Here is a 27,506-nt window from a genome sequence, read left to right on the forward strand (position 1 = left end):
CACGCGAAAGCATGACTTTAAATGGAAGCTTCTGTCTGTGACCTGGGAGTTTCCCCTCGTCTTTAGCCGGGGGCTCATAAGGGAGAGTCAATGGGGACATATAATGTGAATATGATGTCCAAAAGTCGGAGACCAGAATCGGCAAATGCGCAGGCAGAATCAACCGAGGGCCATTTGGTCCAAGTCCACTTTCTGGGGGAGAGGCTGTGTTCCAGGAGGACAAAGCGACTTGCTGGCCAGGACAGTGACAGCCTGGTCCCATTCGGTTCATTCAGTCGGGGTCACATTCAGTTCCCTGGGCCGTCCGCCAGGCTGGGGGCAGAGGGCGGGAAGAAGGGAGGCAGAAGAGGACAGGAAGAGTCTGACCCATAGTCATCTTTCTTCTGGAATAATCTGTGAAGTCTGAAGAGTGTCCTAGGCATACTGCTTGAATGGCCCCTCCCCAGCCTGGTGTCAGCCACAAACACCCATAGGTGGGAAACCTCTTCCCCAGAAGCGCTGGTGAACAGAAGGCTTCAGCCTACCCCAGTAACACGCGGGGTCCTGGGGCTGACTCCATGGGCTCCTGATTGCCTTTCTTGGGATGGGCCCCTGACTCCTCAGCTCTCTTCCGTTCCCCATCCTTCTAAATCACCCAGCAGTTAGGTCAGGGTTTTCCAGCCCCTCCCCCACATTCCCAGTCTACCTACCCAGCCTACCTAGACAAGGCAATCCCCCCTTTTCTGTATTTTCATGTGTTTCAGCTTTGGAGGTTCACAGAAAGAACTATTTTTCTACCTTATTGAACTTTTCCTCAGTCAAGGGAGTGGGATTCAATCTCCCAGCCCTTTTCACCTCATTAACCTCTGCCCTTCCTTTCGATGGTGGCTCATTTTCAAGCCTTTCCCGACCTTCACAAGCAGGTCAATCCCTGTATGATTGGCTCCCGGGAACCACTGGGCTCTCCTCCGCGGTGCTGCCGTTGTTAAGTTTATACTTACGCGCTATTTCTAATAGAGCTTTTCAGTTTGAAATCGTTCAGACTCACAGTATCTGAACAGTGAGGGCTGAGAAGTCTTGCACACCAACCCCCACTGCCCTGGCTTGCCCGGAATGACAGCTTGGCTGCAGCAGGGGCCTTGAAGATTTTTACTGACAAGGAAAGGCAAGCCTGTGAGTAGAAGTCGGAAGTCGCCATGGACAGCAGGGTGTGAAGAATGTCTAGGAGAATTCCTAGGTGGACTCCAGTAGCTGGCTGTGGAGCAGAGTCATGTCTTGGGAATATGTGACTGTTGTGATGGGTGATATGCAATAGTCCAGGTGAATGGGCCTTCGTTCGTTTGCTGTCTGTGTGTGATAGGGACTGACTTCAGCAACTTCATGAGAAAGAACAAGAATGTACATCCAGAACCTGGGGACTGAACATTTCTAATATTTTGGGTACTGAACAGAAGACTTATTTCTTGAAATAGACTTTATTTGTACAGATTTTGAATAACAAGGAAGACTACACATGTGTCCAAATGACATTATGACTAGATTTAGCTGTCCAAAAAGAAAAGACATGCAAGGAATTCGACCAGCGCTTGGTGTTGTTACTTTGTACATCACAGCTATGAAGAAGCCTTGCAAAATTGCATGAGGAAGACTTAATTTTGCTGCCTATTCCCTCACTTTCAAAACCAGGACAATGGTCTTATTTAAAAATGGAAGGAGTTTATTCTTGGGATGAGACCACATTCAGTGCAGGGGCGAGGAGGTTATGTGGATGCTGTAGAGGGCACCATCCATCCTATTTACCTTGGCAGAGATGACAGCTGTCCATGCGGACTTGAGAATGACCCACACCAAATTCAGCCTAAGTCAAGGACATTGCATGCAGTTTTCACATGTCATGAAATCTTGGTAATTTTTATTATCTAAAGACAAGGAAAAGAAGGGGAGGAGGTAGGTCGGTGGGAAGAGTGAAAGCTGGAAATTGAACCCTTCGGGTTATACTTTTCCATATACCCACCGGCTCAAACTCTTAGAGGTGGCTTTCATAAAAAAGAATATAATTATTCATCTTGTGTCTTAGGGGACATCAAGCTCGCATTGCTCAGCATTTCAGAGAGAGGCCTCTGTCTACACATATCTGAGGCAAGGTGTCTACACTCCTGACCTTGATGGCTTTATGACTTCGAGCAAATTCCCTACCTGAATTATAAAGAACCTAAACCACTGATTCCCATATGACCCTGTCCCCCAACTTACACCCCTGAGCCTTCCTATCTGTTAGAGAGGCTGACACTCCACATCATCGAGATGAGGGGCTTCCCATTCTGTCTTTAAAGGAGCAGGAGGAGAGAAAACAACGACAGAAACCAACACATTCGAAACAAAATAACCCATTAAAATTCAGCACAACCCCTTGAATTCCTGTTAGTCATTTTTGAAAAGAAATACGGGCATTGAATACATGAAGATAAGCCCAAGATGCTTAACAGCAGGTAACTGAGACGCTCTATAGCGAAGTGGAAGGAGGAAATGGGGGCCTGTAATGATGACTGTAGACTTGGAGGGTGGGGGTGGGGAGACATGTCATGTCCATCCAGCTTGCATTTGGCCTGACTCTCTGTCGCCATCACCTTAAACAGACTCTCTAGTGTCCTGGTGAATTTGCATCATGAGATGTTGGGAAGAACAGTCCTCCTGTGTATGAATGAGCAAATGGTCAGGTCACCCCTGCAAGTGAATACTTTACCAAATGCTAACTCGAGGCTCTGCCTGTCTGAGGTGAGCACACGCTAACTCCTTCAGAGAAGGGGCTGAAAAGCTTACATTCAGGAGACATTAATCTGAAAACAAGTGTACTTTTGTGTCCAGGGAGGATTCTTTTCATGGCCATCAATTGAGTACATCAGTAGACGAGGAGTCTGGCTCCACTATCAAGTTGCTGTCCGAGCAGAGACCCTCACAGGACAGACCGAGTGAAACTGTGTCCTCTCTGGTTACCTGGTCACTCTAAAGTCCCTTTTCCTTCAGTGTCCTGCTCTGAGTTTCTTGGGAGGATAAATGACCTCTAGGTTCTATGAATAGTTATTCAAGTTTGTTGATAGCAGGTTGACCAGAGGGGTGAAAGAAACACGTACAAGCACAAGGTCCTGTGCACATTCACAGACATGCATACAGACATACGCACACACTCTAGCGATTCAAGACTTTTGTTTTTTTGCACCAACAACTGGTGAAGGAAAATCCCAGTTTCGGGCCCTCAGGGGTGACAGCTGGGTTCCTTTCCTGCCTGCTGTTTTCTAGTTTTCTGAAGAGGCTACCTTGCTTTGTGCTAACTTCCACAAGTCAGAAAAAGGGTTTCTTTGTGTGTGTGTGTGTGTGTAATGTGCACACTTTGGGTGCTCAGAACTCTGCACAGTCTTCTGGGAGTAATTTGTTTGTATCAGTGGCTTTGTCATCTTAGTAGTCAGGGAGTTGGGAGATTGCAAGTTCTATACAATAGGATTTCTTCCTTTTGCATTTGGAAGACTTTGAGGAAGACAGCTTCAGGCGCTGACTGTAATTACAAACCCCTACAACCCCTCAGCATGCTCGCTGAGCACTTGTCCACAGTCTGGGTGCTTCCCTCATTTAGCCCCAATCCCCGAGAAGTGAAGAGAGTCAGTCAGTGGTGAGGACCAGCTGCTCAGGCCCGGATGCAACCCTTTCCACGCACCCCACTGCCCAAGGGGAGCTCTAGAGTCTTCAGCAAAGCTGCATCATCCAGGTCACCTTCAAGTTCATGAGTCAAAGAAAGGAAGTAAAACTTGTTGGTTTCCATTCTGTTGGTTTTTGGTTTTGTTTTAAGCAAAGAGGAAACGATAAGAAATTTGAAGGGAGTTATGTTATTCATTCCAAGTCTGTGTGTTAAGTAACTATTTGCTTCCAGAATGATTAATATTTCCAAATCATTGGTCTAGAAAACTTAGACTACCCATCAAAGCTGAGGTTATTAATTTAGATTGTGAAGACACTCAGAAACTTGTTCACCTTGACTTTTGGAAAATGTGTTCCCCAGAAGCTAGGCACACCATACAGGGACACGCCTGGGAGGGTCGGCTCTTTGCAGTCCAACCACTTTGCTCCCCTGGGAGGGGAAACTGCAGTCCGAATTTGCTGGCTGGATAGGACTGGGCAGCCTGCATTTTGCTCTTTGTGCCAGCAACTGGTGAAGGAGTCTTCCAGGTTCGGGCCCTCAGGGGGAACAGCTGGGTCCCTTTCCTGCCTGCTGTTTTCTAGTTTTCTGAAGATGCTACCTTGCTATATGCACTAAATTCCACTAGCATCAGAGAGAAGGTTTTCTGTGTGTGTGTGCAATGTGCACAAAGTCCCTGCCGTCCTCCTGCGGCCCCTTGACTGGCCCCTCCTTTCTTGCTGGTCTCCGATGTCCTTGCTTTGACCCTTCCCCATCTCTGCCACTGCCGGGAGCTTCCTATCAGCAAAGTCGCCAGGCGTGACGCCCCTGCCCACACTCTGAAGCCTGTGCCTGCTTTTGCAGCCACCCATCTTCTCAGCTCTGGAAATTGAATTTTAAAAGCACTTTGCAAGTCTTGTTGAGTTAATCCCAGTAATCGCAGGGAATGGAGGTCACTGTTAATTTCCTCATTGCACTCCCTGAGCCAGGAAACCAAGAAGCCAAAAGGTTAAATTGTTTCCCACCATCACTGGGTGGGGGCCTGGGGTAAGGAGTGCTTGAGCAGTCCCTCCATCCACCCCCGAGAGATGATGATCCAGGAGGTGGAGGGGAACGTGGGCCTCCTCTGTGCCCTGAGTCTCCCCCGGAGAGGGCAACCCCTCATCCCTGCTCAGGGGGCCTCCTGAACTTCGGTTCATTCATTTATGGGATAAACCTTTGAGAGTGTCTTCCAAGTACTAGGTCTAATGATATGTGCTGGGGATGGAACAGGACAGACGTGTTTATTACCTTCATCTGCGCTATACAACTTCTCCCAGATTTTGCCTATTTATTTTTTCATGAATTCTAGCCCTTTAGTTGACTCCCCAATCACTCCTTGGACACCAAATCCTTGATTTTCAGAGAGCTGAAGGAAGGAGGAAGTAAATATGTTTTATTTACACATGCTGGTGTACACACATACACACTCACGCACCCTTCCAGGGCTAGAAAGAATGTTAAATATCAGGGAAGGATGTCCTCTGCCCTCCACTAAAATCACTTTCTTTGACTGTTATGGAATAAATGTTAATGTCGCACGACAATTCATATATTGCGCTCTGATCCCAGTGTGATGCTATCTGAAGGTGGAGCCTTGTGGGGTGATTAGGTCATGAGAGTGCAGCACTTATGATAGGGATTAGTGCCTTTATATAAGAGGTCCCAGGGGTCCCCTAGCCCCTACTTCCCTACATGGTATCTTATCAGACGCTGAATTGCTGGTACCTTGAACTTCCAGCCTCCAGAAATATAAGACATGTATTTCTTACTTACTGGGTGTAAGTCAGCCAGGGTTATCCTGTATACCGGCTGGATTAAGACAGTGACTTTGCCACTCTGTGGTGATGTGGCCCTTCTCATGTGGCCAGATGTCTCATTCTTGTCCAGGGTGGTTTCCTGCCCTGAAGCTTAACATAACCCACACTGTCATCTCTCTGCATGCTCCGCCTCGGCAGAAGGCCTTCTCTGGTCTGGTGTTGGAAGGAAGTCAGTGCTGTACTTGGAGTCCTGAACGCTTGTGCAACTGCTCATAGTCAACCAACATGCAAGGACTGCACGTAAAGTGTGTGTGGACACTGTCTCAAGACGGAGGGCACAGGTAGAAACTCAGGTCTTGGTATTGCCTAACAGAACCAAGGGAAGCATAGCACTTCAAAGGCTGCCAGAAGCTCTTCTACTAAATATTTTTTTAAACTTTCTTTTAAAAAAGATTTATGTATTTATGCAAACAGAGCTGGGGCATAAGCCAGAGGTGCAGGGGCGGGGGAAGACTTCACCAGAGACAGAGCGGGGAGCAGAACAGGCAGATCGACAAGGTGCACTGCTGAGGGGAGCAGCGGGCAGGTCAAGACAGGTCTGCTGCACCGTGTGGGTCACCTCTGGGGCGGGCATTGAACTTGCACTGAAGCGGCTGCAGCTAGCTTGCAGTGCTGCGTCCTAACCCATTGCACCACCAGGGAGGGCCCTCTCCTCAATATGAAAAAAAAAAAAATCTTTCCAGTAGAAATGTACTATATTCAATAGTTTTTTGAAAAAATTCTAGAAGAGACATCATCTCTAGTAGTACCCTGTTCTTTCCTAGCTCATTCGTCAGTATTGTTTGTAGCTGTGTGCACAACTTTTATTTTTAACCCAGCTTTTCAGAGACCTTAGAGCATGAGCTATTTGCATACCATTACAGAATCTTATTGAAGTTCACAAATGACTGCACAGTATTCTGGGCATTCCCTCAAGGCTCTCAAGACTATTACTTTCTTGTTGCTCCTCAAATGACCACCAAATAGGTAGCTTAGAACAGCAAAAATGTTTTCCTTCTGGAGACCAGGAGTGGTCCTGCAGCCCAGGACTGTGTCCCGTCAAGAGAGTTAAGGATAAAATAAGCTCCTTGCTTTTTTCCAGTTTCTAGTGCTGCCAACATCCCTGGGCTGGTGGTGCATCTCTCCAGTCTGCAAGCCAGCGTTTTCCAATCTGCCTCATTCTGACTTCATACGGCTTCCCCTCTGTGTGTCCAAGCTCCCTCTGCTGCTTTCTCACAGGGACTCATTGCATTTCAGCCCCTTTCCAAATAAGATAAAAGTAATTCTAGGGCTTGGACCTCATATATGGGGGAGAGAGGGCATCATTCAGTTTACCACACACACCTGAGAGGCCACAAAACAGCAAAAGAACAGGGGACTATCGTCACAAGTGACTAAGAAGAGTGAAGTTTAGAGGAGACAGAATCTGCTCACTTAAACTCCAAAGGTTGCGTCCATCCTTTAGGCGCAGATAGAGGGGTGAGGAAAGTCCTGGCAGGTGAGCAACCGTGACTACCCCAGCCCCCTCGTTCCCTTAGCTCTGTGACCTGGGTGGTGCTTTCGCAATCACTCTTTCAGTTTCATGTTGCAACATAGCCACTTTCTACTGGTGACAGTGCTAAGCAGAATTTTAAAATCACCCTCATCTTAACTCCTAGCATGTGTGTCCTGAATAACCCCCTCCCCATGAGTGTGGAGGCAGGAGGGACTTTATTCCCATGATGCATTTACATTATTTGAAAAGAAAGATTTTTTTTCTTTCTTTCTTTTTCTTAAAAGATTTATTTATTTATTCATACAGAACTGGGGTACAGGCCAGAGATGCGGAGGGTGAGAGGATTCACCAGAGACAGAGTGGGGAACAGAACAGGCAGATCGACGAAGTACACTGCTGAGGGGAGCAGCGGGCGGGTCAGGAGAGGTCTGCAGCACCATGTGGTCACCTCTGGGGCAGGCGGGAATCGAACTCATGTGGAAGTGGCTTTAGCTTCTCAGTGCTGTGTTTTAACCCACTGTGCCACCAAGGAGGGCCAAGATTTTTTCTTTTTAAGGTACAATTACAGCCCCAAATCAGTTAGCTTTGACTATTATAGAAGGATATAAAATAAAGATGATCTGGGACCAATCCCACCTTGAATTGAAATATAAAGTGAGCAGGAAATGCTGGGAATCCTTAAGATAGAAAACACGCAAAATTGATGAGAATTGAACCATAACAACAAGTGTGGCTTCTCCATCATGGCGGACAAAGAAGGCTTTCCTTTTACTTCCCATGAGCTCCCTAAAGCTCCCATCACAGAAAGGTCCCAGGTATCAAAAGGACTTCCAAATTGACTTGACCTGTGATTTGACCGAACCTGTATAATTTGCTGCAACTTCAGAAAATAATGACACAAAATTTCTAGTTTACTCCCTTTGTGAGGGGTGCATCAGTCAGTGGCTCACACAGACTACAGTTCCACCTCCTGCTCACGGTAAAGCTGCTTGTGGGCTTCTCTAGGTCATCACCATGTAAATTAGGATAATTTTAGGCTTGTTTTAAGGTAATTATGACTTGCAAGAGCATGCAAAAAGTCTGCAGTGTGAAACATGGTCCCCGAGCAGACAGGAGCTTGCCTGAACCCCCTTGAAGTCCGCCAACACCATAACCATAAAGAGTCCACTTCTCTGGCAGGGCTAATTTGGGGGCTTTAATATACAGAAGGCCATTTAAAAAATAACAACTTCCACTCTCTATAAAGGCTTAATAGCTTTCTCTAGTCTTTGGATTCAGTATTCACAATGCAATTTAAAACCCAGTCATAACTTTAATAAGGAACATATTAGAAATCAGATGTTTTTCTTTGTTTTATTCCATGGGCCACTCCTAAACCAAGAGATATTTTGTTTCAAACTCTTTCCCCAGCTCAGTCATTTCACTGGAAAGAGAGAATGAGGATTAGAAATCCTCCTTCAGTAAGCTTTCACTGGAAGCCGGCTCTGTGCCCAGCACAGGGATGTAAAGGTGAAGTTCGCCAGGAGGCCTCCACGAACCAGCTGAGGTCAGCAAGCTGACCGCTGTGATGGATCATGAGAGGGTGAGAGGCAGGTCGGTGGACGCATTTTGAAGGGAAGACCGTCCTTTTCTCGGGGGGACGATGGCTTTGAGGCCTTGCCCTGGCTTGCGAGGCAATTCTGCCTAAGTGGTTAAGTCAGGATTCAGAATGGCTGTGCCGGGACGAGCTGTGTGACTGGGCAAGTGATCGGCCTTGTCTGTGCCTCTGTGATAATGACGTGAGACTAAGCGTGTTACTCGGGGAGGTGCACAGAACACAGAGGCCATGGCCCTCCGGCCTCGGACAACATTACTCTCATGTAACTCACACACACTCCCTGAAGCCAGGCCCTCGTTAGGATGAGGTGGACGGTTAGCTCGCCTGCATTACTGCTGAGGGGACCCTGTTCCCCTTTTGGTGACTGTCCCTACTCAGGTCTTATTGAAGATAAAGATGCTTCCAATAACCTACTACGTAACTGGATTTTATATGGTTTTGGACAAATCTGCCATCTTTCTTCAGGCTCTATTTTTGTTATTTCACGCTCCTGTCCAGCCCTCCTGCCCACCCTGCTCCCCCCGTTATCCCTGAGAAGACTGTGCCAACTTTCTGAGGTTCCTGTAATTGACACAGACTTCCAGACTAGGCTTGTGAGCCTGTTCTTTTCCTAGCATTTGGTCATGTGTTTTATTTTTCTCTGTGAGTGTGAAGGTTCGATTTGCTCTTACTTAGCAATGTGAACCAGAAATCCTTCCAAATCATCTTTTAATAGCCTCGCCCAGCCTTGTTAGTGATGAAATAATAGTCTATGGTCAAGCTCAGTAATATCCAGCCTTATTAGTGACGAAATAATGTTCTATGGTTCTGTTTGTTCAAACATGTTGCCACTTATCAGCACTCATTGTGTGTGTGTGTGTGTGTGTGTCTAACAAGAAGGCCAGAGTGAGAACTCTGGCTTTTTCTCTCGAGGGGTAGATTCTTGGGAATGAGATTGTGGGGTGGGGGGTTAAGGGAAATAGAATGAGGGACTGGAAAATCATCAAAGCTGCAGACACAATCCCACAGAGGAGCCAGGTCACCCCATCCAGCTTTCCAAACAGAAACCTGCTGGAATAAGCCAGACACAGCCAGTGAATGGCAGAGCCGGATCGATGCTGGGGCTTCTGACTCACAGTCCGCTGCACTTTCTCCCCTTCATGTGGGCATAAGAAGTGACATTTGAACTTGACCTTGAAGGATGCTCAGGATATAGAAGATAGAAAAGAGAGCAGAAGTATCTCAGGTAGGGCAAGGGGCCGTGGCAGACAGCCGGGATGTACAAAGCACATGGATTATGATGGAATGGGGTTTCTCCCATGCCTCAGCTGGGTGCAGCAGGCAAGGCTAAAGAGGCAGGACAGAGCCCTGTTCCAGGGTTTTCGCTTTGTCAGGAAGGCCATGGGAAACTTCAGACTTTAAGTCAATTTTACCCATGAGAGTTTAGGGGGCCTTGCCTGATGGCAGGTGGCTAGGTGGCTTCATTTAGCAGAGCAATTGGAGCTGCAAGCCAGGGAGGCCAGGTAGGGAGCTAGGAGGCAGAGGTAGGGGGTGTTAAAAGCTGCAGGGCTTGCTGACCAAATGCTCAAGGCATAGGCCATCTTGAACACAAGGTAGGTTCTTCATAAAATTTTTTTTTAAAGATTTATTTAGTTATGCACACAGAGCTGGGTTACAGGCAAGAGGTGCAGGGGTGGTGAGAGGATTCCCCAGAGACAGATGGGGAGCAGAATAGGCCAACTGATGAAGTACACTGCTGAGGCGAGCAGCGGGCAGGTCAGGAGAGGTCTGCCGCACCATGTGGGCCACCCCCGGGGCCGGGATCAAGCTCATGCTGAAGTGGCTTTAGCTTCTCAGTGCTGTGCTTTAGCCTGCTATGCCACTGGGGAGGGCCTTTTTCATAAAATGTAAGGGAGGACTCTCTAGAAACGAGCACTGGATGGGGAAGAGTCAAATGTGGATCTGTTGCGAGTCAGTGCCAGGAGGCTCTGCCATCGCCCGGGCACTCATGTGATGAAGGAGATGCCATGGTGGCCTTCACCCCACCATTTTGGAAATGTCTCTCCAAATCCTAAAGGATTACCTTGAGCTCACATTTATGAAGTAGGATCTGTTACACGAGGAACTCTCTGGTATAGCCCCACGTTCTTGGCAATGAATAAACATCTCAGATTCCCAAGAAGAAAGCTGTGGTTCTATTATGAAATTAATTTTCCATTGACCCAGGTCCAGAGGCTGTTTGAAAGATAAGTGTTGATTGATGTGGACTTGGGGACTTCCATACAGCTTTGCAAAGTACAAAATCTGCAAGTAGAAATAGAGTCTTTCTGGAGAAAATATTAATACCGTACCTCAGTGTTACTAGTGATTGCTTTTCAACACCTGTGAGCACTTTTAAATGAACAAGTCCTATTTATATCTTCCCCAAATAGCATTGGAAGTCCCAGGCATCTTATAAAAGTTTGGAACAGGCCTGCATTGCCGAGGTCATAACTTGATTAATCATACAGAAAGTGCAAGCCCAGGCACATAACAATTACAGAGGGATCATGTCTCAAATGAGCCAGGCACCTGAAATGAGTGAATGTCGACGTCCCCGGGGTGATTCTAAAAACAAAAATGCAAAGAATGAATCCAGAGGATGGCAATGAAATCTATGGCAGAAGGTGAGTTTACCAAAGAATAGAGACATGAAAGATGAGAAGAAAATGATAGAGGCTGGACTGGTCCTGAGGATACATTTCTATAGCAACAGGCAACCAGGAAGAGGACTACAGAGAACAGAGTAATGAGGCAAGAACAGGGTGGAAATGCACATGTCATAGACCCTGGTGGATGTGGACCCCAGACACCTGAGGTGGAATGCACCTGTCCTTCTCCTGGTCTTCTGAACAAGGAACCCCAGCAATCAAGCTTGAAAGTCAGTCCTGAGCTCACTTCCAAGGATCTGCTTTCATTTTGCCAGGCTGTGCTTCCTGAACTCCAGCTGAACCCTCTCCCTGCTCATGCAAAACAGACATTCTGGTGGGGTCCTAGGGTCCTAGGCACACTGGGATTCTGTTTCCATTTTCACAAACACTGAAGTGAAACGAGAAGGTATACGGTATATGTTAGCACCAATGCTGATTCAAAGAAGACAGATGCAGGAGGCTTTTGCTTTGCTTTGCTTTGTTTTACAAACTGACTTTGGGAGGTGTGTAAAGGGGTCTAGCCTCACTGTGATGGACAAAACAGCAGCCATCTTGTACCCCAAAGGCGACCATGACCAGTGAACATGGTACCTTATGTGCCAGGAAAAAACCTTGCAGATGTGACTACAGATGGAGTGATGACCTTGGAATCATCTGTTGGGCCTGATCTATTCCCTTGAGTCCTTAAAGCAGAGAACCTTTCCTGGCTACAGAGAACCTTTCCCAGTTGCTGAGAACCAGAGGGGTGCAGCCTGAAGTGGACAACTCCCTACATTGCTGACCTTGAAGACAGAGGAAAGGGTGCAAGCCACGGAATACAGGTGACCTCAAGAAGTTGGGAAAGGCAAGTAAACAGACTCCTAGAGGCTCTGCAGGCCCTGACATCCCTGATTTTATCCCAGTGAAGTCCTTTCAGGCCTCTGCACTCAGGACTATTAGGTAATTATCTGTATTGTTTAAGCCGCTAAATTATGATAATGGATGACAGAAGCCCTAGGAAGCTAATGTACTCACCAAGCAGGTGAAGAAAAGCCCACAGGGCTGAGAAGACCATTGAGAACAGAATAGATCAGTTTTCTACTGAGGTTTTATCTTAAAATTTACCATAGCTCAGAATGCTATAAGCAAATACCATTGTCCTGGTAACTTAATTACCCAACAGACATTTATTTCTAATAGACACAATAGTCTGTCTTTGGGCTTAAGTGCTATGATGTAAGACTCTTATTACTGGGCTTAGCATATAGTATTTGCTTAATTAATGACAACTACTGAATTTACTCTAGAAAAATACTCGCTAATGAGAGAAACATCATCTCATTCTGCTCTCTAATGACCAGAATGGATCTACATGAAGGAGGTTGCCCATTTGTGTGTTGGGGAGAAGTATGCCTGGCTCTTTGATCAAATTTGACCCTGATTAGACTCCCTGAGAATTAAAATGACTTCAGAAAGGGAGCAAGAAGTTTGACACAGAGAGACCCAGGGTTCTCTATGGTCTCTGGCATTAACTCTGCTGCTACAGTCCCAAATCTGGCACCATTTTCCAACCAGAGTCATGTGCCAGTGTCCCGAGTCCTGGTACTCCTGACTGTCACCACTTCTGATGGGCACAGAAGTGGGCTCACTTCTGTGAGCAGATGGGATTCCTGGAACCAGGTCATCGAGGGAGAGTCGGCCAGCACGCGTAACCGTCTAACCTGCATTTGCTGAGTCTAAGCTACACGGGGATACTCGGACTCGAGGTGTGTTAGGGAGGGACGGTGGTTGGTCGCTGAGTGCACAAGGATTGCCATGTCTCTGTGGCGTTGTCTGTCGGCTTCCACCTCTAGCTCAGCTCTTCTGCTTCTCAGTGTTGTTGCTTTTTCCTTTTAAGATGGAGAGCATTTAGGGGCCTTCTGGAAAATCTGGAACAAAATTCCTGATGTGCACATGAACTGGCCTGAGCCTGACTATACACAGGTGGCTGCACCTTGCCAATGCACTGGGGTCCCAGCATTCCATGAGGAGTTGATTTTTAAAGCCCCAAAGTCAAGTGGGGTGGTCAGTGGCTGTCAGTAGTCTAAGTCAAGAGTGGAGCAAACTGGCTTAGTGGGTGAGGTTGTTCTGGTGTCTCAAATGGCTGCATCAGAGAAGAGGACAGAAGCATGAAGGGTGTGGGGTTTGGGGAGACGTCAGTAAATGGGGAGACCAGTACCTGTGGCTGAGGCTCTGGGTTACCTGTCCTGTTATCCAAGTTTGACCCTAGGCCCAGGGTGAGGAATCCGAAAGGGTAAGGTGTGTGTGCACCTGGGTTTTTTTTAGAGAGAGAAAGGAGGAGGCAGGAGATGAAGTTGGGAAGATAAATAAGGATGGAAATGGAAAAGGACTTTTAATGTCAGCTGGAAGAATTTGAATTTCAGCCTGAAGGAGATGCCTAGGAGGAAAGCACTAAAGCCCTGTGAGGAGAGGCGGGACCTCAATTTCTGGGGAGACTGCTGTGCAGTTTATCAGGATGGGCAACGGGGTGGTCAGAGAGGAGTGACCAGGGTGCCAGCTCACAGAGGCCCTTGCTGTCTAGTCACGCACAGCCTACTGTCCCCTCTCCTGCTTCCTACCTTTCAGCTGGACTGTCAAGTCTTTGACAATGGAGACTGCCTCTTATTTTTTGAGTTCCCTACAAAACCTAAGAAAATGCTGAGCAACCAGCGGGAGCTCAATGAACACTTGTCAAAACAATATATGTGTTAATTGTTCTTCCCTTATGAGTAAATCATAAGCTGTTGTCATACATATACATGTTACATAGGAATCCTGAGGAAAAGAAGGTGATAAATCTTTTTATAAGGAAAAAATCTCTTCACACCCAGAGTTGTTAACCCTTTAGCAAATATAGCCGAAGTCGACTTGGAAATTGCCTGGTCTTCAAAATAAGAACTGTGAAGCTTGCTGAAGTCTCATTTTGTTCTCATTTTATTTTATTTTGTTTAGTGCTATTTGAAGATCTCCAATATTCATTAAAAATTGTTATTTATATGTTATTAATCAGTGAGGCCTTCCTTAGCCCTGGTCCCAGCTGTCGCTTTTGTGTCAAGGTCACTGCTAAACTTGCGTATAAGCACCAAATTCCAGGATCTGGTCACTACTAGCTCTAAATTGTAAACACTGAGATTCAACTCACTGGGAACTTTATCTCAAACATACTTAGAAAGAAAACATGGAATTTATCTTATTTACTATTGTCACTCAACATTTGTATATCCAATCAAGGATTTGAGGGATTATGACAAAAACACATATAATGAGCCTGCAACCTAAAAATCAAATTAAAAATATGTGATCTAGGGAAAAATAGGAATTAAAATAGGGAGTCAAACCCAGAAGAAAAATTGAATGTAACCATCTGGGTCTGGAGAGGTTATGTCACAGCCCTTGGGACAGGCATTTGTTTGACTAGATAGAGTTTAAAGGATTTGTTTAACCTATTTTACAAATCACTAGGAAGAAGACAATCCACAGAACATAAGAAATTTAGGAGCAATACCTGCCAAATGCAAGCTGTGTATTTTGGCCAACAAGAAAGCCAACTGTTTTTAGACTGAAAATTTTGAATCTAAATTAAGCATTAGAGAATATCAAGATTTTTTGTTAATATTGTTACAAATGATAATGTTATACACACCAGTAATGAATGCCATAATGTATCTGAGATTTACTTTAAAGTACAAAAGCAAAAATAAAATTCCAAGTGTAATTGGTAAAAATGAAAAGGAAAAATACTGACAATTTTAAGGTATGAATGATGGGTCAGTTACTATCTAGATTATTTTAGTATGTTTCCAAATTTCCATAATGAATGTAGTTTAAAAGTTTGATTATGAATGAATTAACATGGGGTTGTGCTCTTCAGGTTGACATGGCTCCACCCATTCTCCTCTTTTCCCCCACAGCCATGGACTAAAGTCCCCATGCAATTACCTGCCCATCTTGCATAGTACCATAAGTAAGTTCCCGAGAGTCAAATAGAAAAAGGAAAATGGACAGAGGAAGAGGAGAAACAGACCAGTTCCTCAAGTGGGAAGGACTTAAGTAGCACTTAGCAGTAAGAAAGAAAGTGAAACTTCTTCCAAGGAATTTCATGGGGGTCAATGCCTGTATGAGCAGTGGTGGGGGAAGAGCTACCACTGACCCCAATTTTTGTGACCAGTAAGGAAATCATTGGAAGACACAGGAACATGTAGAGCAGCACATTTCTGTCCCATCCCCTCAGCAGGAACTGACCACTCTCGAGGCAACAGCTTCAGGATATGCAACGCCAGCTGTATCTAAAGGTCTAGAGTAGAACACGGGAGACAACTGGAGTGGACAGAATACACCATCTTCAAACAACCCTCTGTAAGCATCACTCATTGTTTTGGGTGAATGTTAGGTTCAAGTCTTAACCTCAGCATCTGTGAGTGTGATCTTATTAAGAAGTAGGGTCTTTGAAGATTTCAATTTAGGAAGAGGTTGCTCTGCATTAGGGTGGACCCTAAGCAAGAGCTGTCTTTGGAAGAAGAGGACAACTGAATACAGATATATAGGGAGGACACTAGGCAAGGTGGCAGGTGTCAGTGGGAGGGATGCACCTGCAAGCCAAGGATTGCAGGAGAGCAGCATGGAGCAGCCACCATGAGCTTCCTGAAAGACACAACCTCACCAACACCTTGCTGTCAGACTTCCAGCCCCAAGAACCAGGAGAGAATTCGTTTCGATTGTTTTTAGCCCACCAGTTTATGTGATGTGCCAGGACAGCCCTAGGTAGTAAAGAGTCATCACGATCAGATCTGGTTGGGTTGAGCCATCTTCCTGGGGGACAGGTGCTCTGTGCCTGCAGAAGGGCAGCCCACTGACATGGGGAGGGGAGAAGGTTGAGCTCCCCTTGGGGGACGAGATTCCTCCTTAACTATCTCCGTGGATAAGCTCTATGAGTAGACCTCATGGGCTCAGGGCCAGGGCTGGGTCCTCTTCCTGATGCAAGCATTGAGACAAGTAGGAGAAGCCTCGAGGCCAGTGACTCATGAAGGTGTGTGTGCGTGAGGACGTGAATTCAGATGGCCCTGTTTTCTCTAGAAACAGACTTAGAGGCCTATGAAGGGCCCCAGGACCTGTGACGTTCCAGAGTGCTGGAAGGGGATGAGAGGCTGGGAAGGATGAAGGGGAGGCTGGTGCTATTAGAAGAAGGATTCAGGTACATTGTGTTCCTTAAAAATACTTGATCCTGGTCAAAAGGGCTGGTATCATTTTTTAAAGAGCCAACTCCCCAGCTGAGAACCATTTCTCATGGACAGAGTGAGTAGTAAAATGTATAAGATAAAAATGGCGTTGATTTCTTTCTTTGAGCAAAGGTAGGGCTTATGCTATTGTATTTTTTTAAGTAGAAATTCCTTCAGAACTGCTAAAAGTCCAACCCATGAGAAAAGGATGAAGGAGACAGGGAGGGTTGAGATTTTTTTTTATCTGTCACTTAGCAACAACATATGTACGCCTGACAGTTGGGGTGATCTTGGAATTGGCAACATTGAATTGTTAGGAAGTTTAAATTTGTGTTTTATCATTGTTAGCGGTGTTTTAGCAAATCCTGTAAGGTACAATATGTGCATTCTGCTGTTTTGGAAAGAAGACGGTTTAAGTCAGAAATATTTGACTATAAACATATTTTGCACTGAGCCCTATTTTCCTTCTACAAGGAAGGAAAACCAAAACCTACCTAGGCACAGTGAAAAACCTAGTTAATCACCACTCAAGGATTACGGGGGAAATGTTCAAGAATAGTTTATGAAAGTTTTAATTACACACACAATCATAAAATGCTCAGTAATTGCTGCATATTGATTCTGGTTTTTTCTTCTGGAAATGCTAAAACTATTTCAATATACACAGAATCAATAAACATAATTAAAATATGAGCTCATCAAAACAGTAATTAAATGTACTTAACAGCTTTTGTGGCTTTTCCCCATATGGTTACTGTGGGAGTGTGAATCTGGCGTGCTAGATAAATGTAACAAAATAAAGTGAAAGCCTCGGAAAAGATTACTGTCGTATCATCCTACAATAAAACCCAGCTCTGCAGCAAGTCTGTTAAATCAAAAAGTCGACAAAAGGAGTGGTGTATGCAATTATTATACATTTTGGAGCTGTTTTCTATTTAAGTGAGATTAACACTATCATGGTCTGCATTCAGAAGAACAGCGAAATCCTCCAACATGAAAAGGGGTGGAAGAGCAGCCTAAATTCCTAAAGTGACAATTCCCCTTTTCGAGTATTGCTGGAAGAGTAGGATCCTCCATTCCCTGCCCCCTCCACGGCTCTCGTGGGTCTGCCTCTGGCCGAGTCACGTGACTCCACCGCCCTGGACCTTGTGGTTCTCAGTTAGACTGTGAAGATGTAATTCATGTGGATGGCTGTGGCCCAGGAAGGGCACTGATATCATATCTTCTGGGAATGCACAGCCCAGGCCTGGGACTCGTGGTGAGCCACCAGGTGAGGACAGGAGAGATGTTTTAGGTTGGACAAGGACTTGACTGTGAGGAGTTTATGTGGGGTCCACCCTAGGCAGTCCAGCTAGGGGAGGGGAAGAAAGACAGGCAGCGATTCACAGCAGACCATCACCAGAGTCGTCCATTTGAGGAAGGAGTTATTCGGGGCTGTTTTCTATTTAAGTGAGATTAACACCATCATGGTCTGCATTCAAAAGAACAGTGAAGTCCTCCAACATGAAAGGCACTGGTGGAGAGCATCCTGAATTCTTAACGTGACAATTCTCCTGTTAGGGTATTGATGGAAGCAAATCTGGATTTGCTTGAAGGCCACTGTCCCCGGCATTAACTCCCCAGTCCTTGCTGGGGGTTGGTCCCCTACCATGCCGGGTGTGACAGAGAGCACCTGAAGGCTGGGCCGTCACACGGTGCTGGTGTGATAATATAGCAAGTGCTGCCGTTACAGATGGGGAGCTGAGGGGTTCCACTATAGGGTTAGTGCTGTGGTGGGCTGAATGCTTCCCCTCCCCAAAGGCTCAGGTCCTAATCTCGCAGCTTCTAAATGTTGGATATGGCAAAAACCTGGCCAGTGGGATTAAGGCTCTTGAGTTAAGGCTCTTGAAATGGGAATAGGACCCTGGATTATCTGAGTGAAAGCTAAATGCAACTGCGAGTGTCCACGAAAGAGGGGAGGCCAAGGTCAATTTCAGGCAGAAAAGAAAAAGCACTGACATCTCTGAGGCCTCTGAGGCAGAGCTGCACATGTTGTGCTCACAAGCCAAAGAAGACTGGCGGTGACCCCACAGGCTGGCAGGCAGGAATCAGTCTTCTATGGAGCCTTGCAGGGAGTGTGGCCCAGCTGATCCCTCCATGTGATCCTTGACTTCTGGCCTCCAGAACCAGGAGAGGTTACATTTCTGTTGTTTTAAACCAAGTTTGTGATAGTTTGTTAAAGCAGCTACAGGAAACGAATAGAGGATGTTAGGAAGAAGCAGTTCTTCCAAGAAGGATAATGGAAGATAAAGAAGAGACAGCTAGAGTATAAGTGGGGTAAGAGCTTGAAATCAAGATTCACATCAACATTGCCTTCGTGTGCCACTGGCTGCCTCTCCCTCTACTCTACTTTTTGCAGAGAATCTTGTAGAATTTTCTTCTTGGCTCATGTGCATGATGGCTGGACCCAATTCTTTCCTGAGATGGAAATTCTAAAGGGCAGCATTCTTGTACTGTGTTTCCCTGTTCCTTGTCCACAGAAGTTTAGCATGAGAGCGGTCTTTGCCTGGATTCTCTCAAATCTCTGAATTCTCACCACTGGCGCATTGGAACATGACCTGAGTGTGCTCTGGGCACATGGTACAGACCCCCACCAGGTATAGCTGACAACCGATGCCAACCCCAACATGGCACCTCTCTGTACTCTGTAGAGAGTTGTCTCCAAAGAGCCAAGATTTAGACTTGGTTCTTGAAGAATGCATCTCTGAAAATTAAAGACTGAAGAATGAAAATGCATTAAAAAAATAAACTCTAAAACTTCCTGATGACTTTGGACTTGGGGCACAGATGGAAGTTCCTCTTCTGCCAAAAAAATCCCCTGAACAGCACCAGCTGTGGAGTAAAAGAAAATTTGAAAGAATCACACATTGACGGGAGGAGCTGTGCTTGGAGAGAGGGAGAAGTTCTGCAAATCAGTTTACTTCCCAGTGAAGTCATGTGTCCAGATAAAAGCCCGGGACTACATCTGCAGACAGAGTGCACTAGTATTAATATTCATGCAAAGGCGATCTAGAAAGCTGTTTCCTCTGAATTTTTAGCAAGATGGTAGGTCTGGAGGAAAACTGTTCCTTTTGTCTTGAAGAGTTTGAGTGGCATCATTTTAGAGCTTCATGAGGATTAATGTTAAAAGAATACAAGGAGTGAAAAAATGAGGTCTTATTCAAGGGTAATATTCTAAGTAGTGTACCATTGGCAAGGCTGAAACAGACTCACTGGCAGAGATACTGTCCAGGGTCCCTTCTGTCAGCCTGTTACCTGCTGGTTCATGGACAGGTCTAGGGTGCTGAGCTGGCGGAGGGGCAGGAATCACTGGGTGGGGAGGGAGGTGGCTGTTTACTGAATGGCCATCATGTGTTGTGCTGGCTAAAAATGCGAGTCTTCGCTGTATCATATATAAAAATGCCAAGCGCTCCTCTTAACTCTTCTCAACAAGAAAAGTAAAAATACACATTAGACAAATCATTTTCATCCACGTTATTAAGCCCACTGTGTGTCAGACAGCATGCTAACGCAGCACCAGACCTATGAAGAAGCTGCCCACTGAGGAGCTAGTGGGGAGGTGTCACAGTGAGGCTTTGCTTGGGAGAGCCAGGAGGTTTCTTTTTCCAGACTTCTCTGTAGTTGCAAGTGATGGACATCCTCGTGCTAACTGCCTCCAGAGAAGAAGAAGAAAGGGAGGGGACCTATTGGCTCAAAGGTTAGAATTGTTCAAGCATGATGTGATGGGTCCAGGTTTCCGTGTGTGTGTTTATGCTTTTGTATTCGGGTCTGTTTTTCTGCTTTCCCTCTTTTAGTTAATACGCTATTTGGGTTCCCTTGAAAGCATAGCCTGGGACAAGGTTTGAAGGGTAAGCAGCTAAGTTGGCAGGGAACCCCAGGAAGTTAGAAGGGAGAGAAGGATGAGACAGCATTTGAGTCTGACTTGATCACTGCTGTGAGCAGCTGGGGTTCAGTGCTGCAGACACCCCTCTAAAAATTCATGTAAAATTAAAAATTTATGCAGAACTTTTCCAAGGGGGGAGATGGATGACCCTCAGAGCCCCCACCTCCATTGCTTCCAAGAACATGATGTCTCCCACACCCCACGCCACATGTAGTTTGTACCTGCTTTTGCCCGGTTGGCCTCACAGAGGTCCCTTGACCGGAAGCACAGCAATGGGCATGTGAGTGTCTACTACAGCTGCACTAAGGGCAGGTGGACCAAGGAGAAGAGGCAGGATACCTACTATGCTGGCAGCACTGTGGGACCCAAGGTCTGGTGCTGAGCCAGGTTCCCGTCTCTGGTGTTCAGAGTTTATCCAAGTAGAATCAAATTTGCAGCCCTTCCATATGGAATAATTTCAGAAAGTCACCCAGATTTAAATTTAGTGGCACCTCATCAACTAAGTTCAGCATTCACTTCAGGCTTTCTTACAAATTCCATAGACCTTACTGACTGTGCATGGTGCATCTTGAGAACCCCAGTGGTGAATTCCTTCCCACTTAACTGTGGTCGAGTTTGGAGCTCAAGGAACAGGGGTGGGGAGTTGTTTGTAAGGTTGTTTGTTCATTCACCAACTAGACTCTGCAGCTCACAAGTCTACCCCTTTGAAAAATATGTGCCGGGGCCTCATTTGTGTTCCCATAATGTTGTGTTGTCAGCTTTAAATGTCAGGTCAGGTTGGAACATTTGTTGTGTATGGGGAAAGAATGATGTGAAAATTGCTGGGCCTGGCCTCTCATGGTTTCATTGTTAATTCAGCTTTCCTGCCTGACTCCACGGTGGAATGTAACTCCCCTGGCCTGGTTCAATTTTAATGTGGGCCCTACTCACAGGAAAAGTCTCTGTGGGGGTCAGCCACCTCCATTGGGCTTCACCCTACCTTTTAGGCTGTGATTTAGTAACCTTTAGGTCCCAGGCCAAGATTCCCTGAGGTTATTTATCTCAAAGTTCCTGGTGCCTTTGGGTTGACCAATGGGCATGGTGTGGATTATAACCATTCAATTTTTTCTTTGTACCATTCAATTTTCTTTTCTTTGTTTTTGTAATTGAGGCGGGGAGGTATGGGTCAAAATCCTGGGGGAGTATGGCTTTTGATCGGAATGATCTTGGAAATGGTCTCAACTCTGCACTGTATTTGGTCTCTCTTGATAAAAACTGCAAGATACTCTTAAGGCCTTGAAGGCCAAATTGGTTGCGTTCTGCCTCGATTTCTTGAGCCTGATTGTGTTTGAAAAATAGATTTTCCAGATAGGCTGCAGGCTGCAGAGACTCCCTGGTGGGGTGAGGGACACTTGAGCTGTGCTTTGCCTGCCTTAACTGTAAGAGAGTGGGGCTCTTTCTCTCTCAGGAGAGAAGGGGACAGAGACAAGGGCCATGGTTCCTACATGTTTGGCCTCTCCGAAGGCCCCATGTGGACTGAGGCTCCAAAGTCATTCCAGGTAGAGGGCGCTTGCTCGAAAAACTCTTGAATTAATCTCCCGGCCCCCATGCCTTTTCAAATTTGTTTCTGGGCTTTTATTAACTTTTACTTCAAACATAATCATGGAAGGGCTATGAAAACCCACAGAGAAACTTGAGTGAACACCTACTATATCTTGGAGTGGTTATAATTTATATCCTGTGAGGAATGGCTTGCTGAAAGTGCATATTCCTTTCCATTTCTAGGTTGGTTTTTGGCTGATCTAATTCTTTATCACCATTTAGCTTATGAAACACCTATCGGTGCAGTCTTGACTGACCTTTGCATTCCTACTGACGGTTGAGAGATAGATATGCATAAATTAGTGCATAGAAGGTTTTCCTTTTGGAAACCGGTGGCTTTTAACCCTTCTGAGGGTTAAGGAAGCAACTAAAATATATAATCTGTATGTAAACAATTTTCTTAAGGCCTAGCTTGGTATTTATTGCCATTTTCGGTACAAATGTTTCAGAAGTGCTTTTGTACAAAAGGCTATTGGCTATGCTTTCTCCTGCTGCTATCTACCTTTACCTAGTGGTCACTGGAGCTACCGGCTAAGGCAACAGCCTTATCTTCATGCGTGGTGGACCTCATGACAGTGCCACAGGAGCAGCCATTTCATACATCATTCATTTATTGACAGTGGTGAATAGCACATGCTCTGTAGAAAGTCTGCTTTGGAGCTCTGATGGCTGTGCTTACCATGTATGTGACTTGGACCAAGCTATTTAGCCTTTCTATGCTTCACTTTCCTCATCTGAGTTCAAGTATAACAATAGCACCCAACTTATAGAGTTATCCTCAGGACTAGATAATAGCACGTGTTAATAGTTGAGAACACTGCTAGAAAGTGTAACTAGCCTTATTGACTAGAGTATTATTATTATTACTGTGTGCATCATTCTATTGCGGTGCTAAGACTTCAGGCTAGCACAACACAAACTCACCAGTTAAATAGCTATATTTCATGACTTTGACCAAGGTCCTAAACCCTGGGTCACTGCAGAGAGCAGTGGCACCCCCTGTTCTTTCTTGCAATCTACAGAGTGTCAGTCAATAAACACATCAGCAAAAAGAAAAAGTAGTAAAGCCAGGAAGGTAGGTGGCAGGATGGAGGGGTGGGGTCTTAGGCACCTCTGTGACCAGAGGGAAGCGTGGAGCCTCTGTGTGGGCACCTGGGGAAGGGCTTTTGAGGTGGGGAGGCAGGACAAGGGAGGACAAAGCTCTACACAGCAAGCAGAGGGATGAGGCCAGGGAAGGCTGGGGCCTGGACGGAGCAGAGCTTGCAAGTGACTGTAAATTCTAAATTTGGGGGGAGCTGCAAGGTGGTGGAGAGAAGCTGTTGGGAGGAGAAGTGATGGGTGTCAACTCACACTTTTGAAGGTGCCTCTAGACCCTGGGAGAGAATAGGAAGCAAGGGTGGAAGCAGGGAGAACCATGAGCAGGTGCGTGAGCGAGTCCAGGTGAGAGATGGGGCTGGCTTTGGGCCCAGAGAGAGCCTGGGGTGGCAGAAAAAAGGATCTACACACAGGATATGTTCAAAGTGGATCGGATGGACTTGCTGACATGGGACGTGTAGCTCACATTCTCCTGGAAAGTGTCAGAGACTCAACCGTGCTCTATCAATAATTCAGACACTGACACGTGCCTTAGCACAATAGGACACAAGACCCTCAGAGAAGAAAACACCCGCACTGGGATTTCAGTGACACCAGGTATTTGCATCACTTCCCCTTTACACTTTGGCCGGTTGGGGGAGGGGCGAGGGGATGGGGATTCCTACCCTGGGGTTATGAGCACAGCCTGACACATGGCCACCAACACTGGAAGCCTATGCCCTGGCGAGGGCAGCGCATGGCACACAGAGTCACACGGGAGCTGTCCTGGCACAGCGTGAAGCAGCAGAGCTGCAGAGAGCAGTGTCAGGTGAGTGTCAGAGGACTCCTGGCTCCTGATGAGGACGTCATTGGCTGGCTTGAATAATTCTGCTTGGGAACCAAAATCTGCTGCTACGGTTTAGCAAAACTTGCCTGATCTCCACCACCCATGCTTCCCAGTAAGGATACTTGTTTGGGTAGATCAGATCTACCCAAGCAGAATTGGAGGTGGGGGGGGGCATTTGAGGTAAAACTAGCTGAGGCTTTCCCACTTCCAAGGGATGTCATGATGGCCCATAATAGTACACCTTAACTTTCGATTTCATACCACACCAGGCCAGAAGAAAATGACATAAAGACTAGTTCTGAGCTGGGGGTAAAGACAGGGGTGTTTATGACATTTTAGAGGTAGAACTGATGAATTTTCTGATGAACTAATGTGTTGGGGTGAAGAAAAGATAAGTCAAGTTTATCGTGTAGATTTTTAATTGAAAAAACTTATGAATTGTGGTGTCATTTGCCCACTGGATGGAACATGGTAAGCAGATTCTGACTGAGGCTAATCAAGAGTGCATCTTGTGCATGTTATGTCTGAGATGCCTGTTATATTCAGTGGAGATATCCAGTGGGGTTATGGACATGTCCTTGGAGAGCTTGGTAAAGAAGAGGTAGCAAAAATAAATGTAGGTGTCATCAACATAGGGTCAGTATTTAAGGGCAGTAGCTACAGTGAGGTCAATTTAGGATGCAGAACAGAAACCACCTTTAAAATCTACAGGTTTTGCAGAGGAAAAACTAGGGAAGGAGACCGAGGGGATTCTGTAAGGTAGGAGCGGACTCCGTAATACAGTGCCTTTAAGTTAAGGAGAAAAAGGTGTTTCAAGAAGGAAAGAGTGGTCAAATGTGGCAGCTGCTTGCTCCTGAGAGATCAAGAAAGATGCGAATAGAAAACTTCAGATTTGGGAAATGGTGGCCATCAGTGATTTTGGAAAGTGGGAACAAGAGGAGACAAAGTGAAAGAGTGGGAGTCAAATTTAGACAATTCATTGGAGGACTCTAGCTATACAAAAAATAACAAAATACAGAGAAAAGATATCAAGAAGCAACCTATGGGGCCCTCCCTGGTGGCACAATAGGACACAGCGCTGCAAGTTGGCATAGCCACTTTAGTGCAAGTTTGATCCCCGCCTGCCCCGGAGGTGACCATATGGCACAGCAGACCTCTCCTGACCAACCCGCTGCTCCCCTCAGCAGTGTACTTCATCAGTCTGACTCTTCTGCTCCCCACTCAGTCACTGGTGAATCCTCTCATGCCCCACATCTCTGGCCTACACTCTGGTTCTGTATGCACAAATAAATCTTAAAAAAAAAATAGACAATCTATGAACATTGATATAAGCTATGAGAGACAATGACTTGTGGTGCAGAAGAGTTTAGGGTTGCTTATCTAGGAAAAAACTTGCATAGCTGAGGTGGTTTTTATGTACACCTGCAGGTGGATAATGAAACGGGACCAACAGGGCTTAGGAAATTAAGACATCTGGGCTGTGGATGGTCCCAAAGAGAATGGGATTCTTGTGGGACAGGCCTCAAATAGGAAGGTGAAGACGGGTTCTTCTAAATACATGGGAGAGAGGTATGGGACCTAGCTCTCAATTCTTCCTGAATAGCTGCTCACCTTTTAGACTCAGGAAAATAAGATGTTATCAGATCTTATTTGCTCTTTTATGGGATCAAAGCTGTTCTACATTTACGAAATAAATAAATGACAGTTTTTAAAGGGCCCTCCTTGGTGGTGTAATGGTTAAAGCACAGCACTACAAAGCTGTCTACAGCCACTGCAGTATGAGTTCAATCTATCCCCGGCCAGCGAGCTGACTCACAGGGCGCAGCAGACCTCTCCTGCCTCGCCCGCTGCTCCCCTCAGCAGTGTATTTCAGTAGATCTGCCTGTCTGTGTCCCACTCTGTCTCCAGTGAATCGTCTCACCCCCTGCACCTCTGGCCTATACCCCTGTTCTTGTATGCATAAATAAATAAATCCTTAAAAAAGAAAGAAAAATAAAGAACCTTTGTGCAACTTTTGCACGTTTGTTCAAGAGTTAATCCTTCACCAATAAAAAGCCATATGTACAGCATAGGAGCAGTGCACTAGAGTCAGAACCTAGGCATGGATTGGACTCCGGGATTCATTCATTCATTCATGCAGCCCATTAATACTCAGGTCTTGGGCACTTTCTAATGCCTATATTACTTCATGTGTGTGATGACTCACTCTGAAGGCTGCAATGGTAATTTCAACTAGAAAAGGCACAAATGACTTCTTTATCCTTCATCTCCACCTGATTTTGAAGGAAACCAGAGGGTACCAGGTGAAAAGTGGAGAGAATTGCAGATCCAGAAGAAATCTGATGTCTGCCTCCTCTGTGTCCATGCGTGCCGTGAGCCATGCCCGTGTTTGTCGCAGGAGCTCCGTAGCTTCCTGCATGTCATCCGTGTTGCATGAAACAAGGCTCCTGGTTTCTTCAGTAAAGTCTAATCATTGCCCCCCAGTATAGCCAGTGCCAGCAGCTCCAGCTCCTCTCCAGCAAGGCCCCCCACTTCTGCCCACCAGTTGCGATAATCACATCTGTCCTCCAACCTACATAGGCTAGTTGTGCTAGCAACTGTTTTTGCAAATATTATAGGTTTATTGTTTACATAACGGCTGCAAACTGAGGAAAGATCTGAGAATGACAATTTGCCACAATCACTATCAAATAAGGTGTGTGTTTAACACCCCTAAAAGATAGGGGAGTGAACATGTAGAACAGTGCTTTGTGAGCAACTTAAAGATTTCATTCTGCCTTAAGAAACCAAACCCGGGGCTTCTGGATGATGCATTATGGGTGGTGTCGAAGGCAGATGGCGGGAGGCTCACAGCAGCAAACCCCGGCACAAAGCGAGGGCTTTGGCCCAACATCAAAAGGGTGTAAGTGAATGAACAACCATATGTTTTAGGTTAAAATTAAATCTTTAAGGTATGTATGTATCACATTTTATGATTCACTGCTTTAATTAACTTCTCCAGTCGACTCACCAACTGCCAGTTCCAACTTCACTGAATAACAGTACAACTGTAATGTTTATTCTTCAGTTATTATTAATGTATACTCACTGTTTAAACCATTGTAAACACTGAAAATGTCTAAAGAAGAAAATAAAAATGACTAACCTGAAGTCAAACTCTAGCAAGAATTTAATGCAGTCACTTCTAAGCATTTTTTCATCACTATACTTGAACAAATGAAATAATGACCTTTGGTCTTTTTTTTTTTTTTTCATGAAACATTATGTTATGAACACTCTTCTTGTGTTAATACTCCTATATACTATTTTTGTTACTTTTGAAAATGTGGACTAATATTGTCATTTGTAATAGAGATGATGTTCATCCATTGTTAACTCGAACAATACACCCCAAAGCCAATGATGTAGAAATAGCTAGAGCTAACTTTTGATAAACACTAGACTCATTCTTCAAAAAGATGCTGCACTATATTTGCAAAGAAATGTTTGATACTGGAATGATTTGAGGCTTACTGAAAATGTGCAGAGATAGCACAGGAAGTTCCCATCTTCCAATATTAGGATTGTATGTGACCTGATACATTGACCAAAACTTGGAAATCA

This window comes from Condylura cristata, unplaced genomic scaffold (assembly GCF_000260355.1).
Source record: "Condylura cristata isolate star-nosed mole 26May11 unplaced genomic scaffold, ConCri1.0 scaffold00011, whole genome shotgun sequence".
Taxonomy (NCBI): domain Eukaryota; kingdom Metazoa; phylum Chordata; class Mammalia; order Eulipotyphla; family Talpidae; genus Condylura; species Condylura cristata.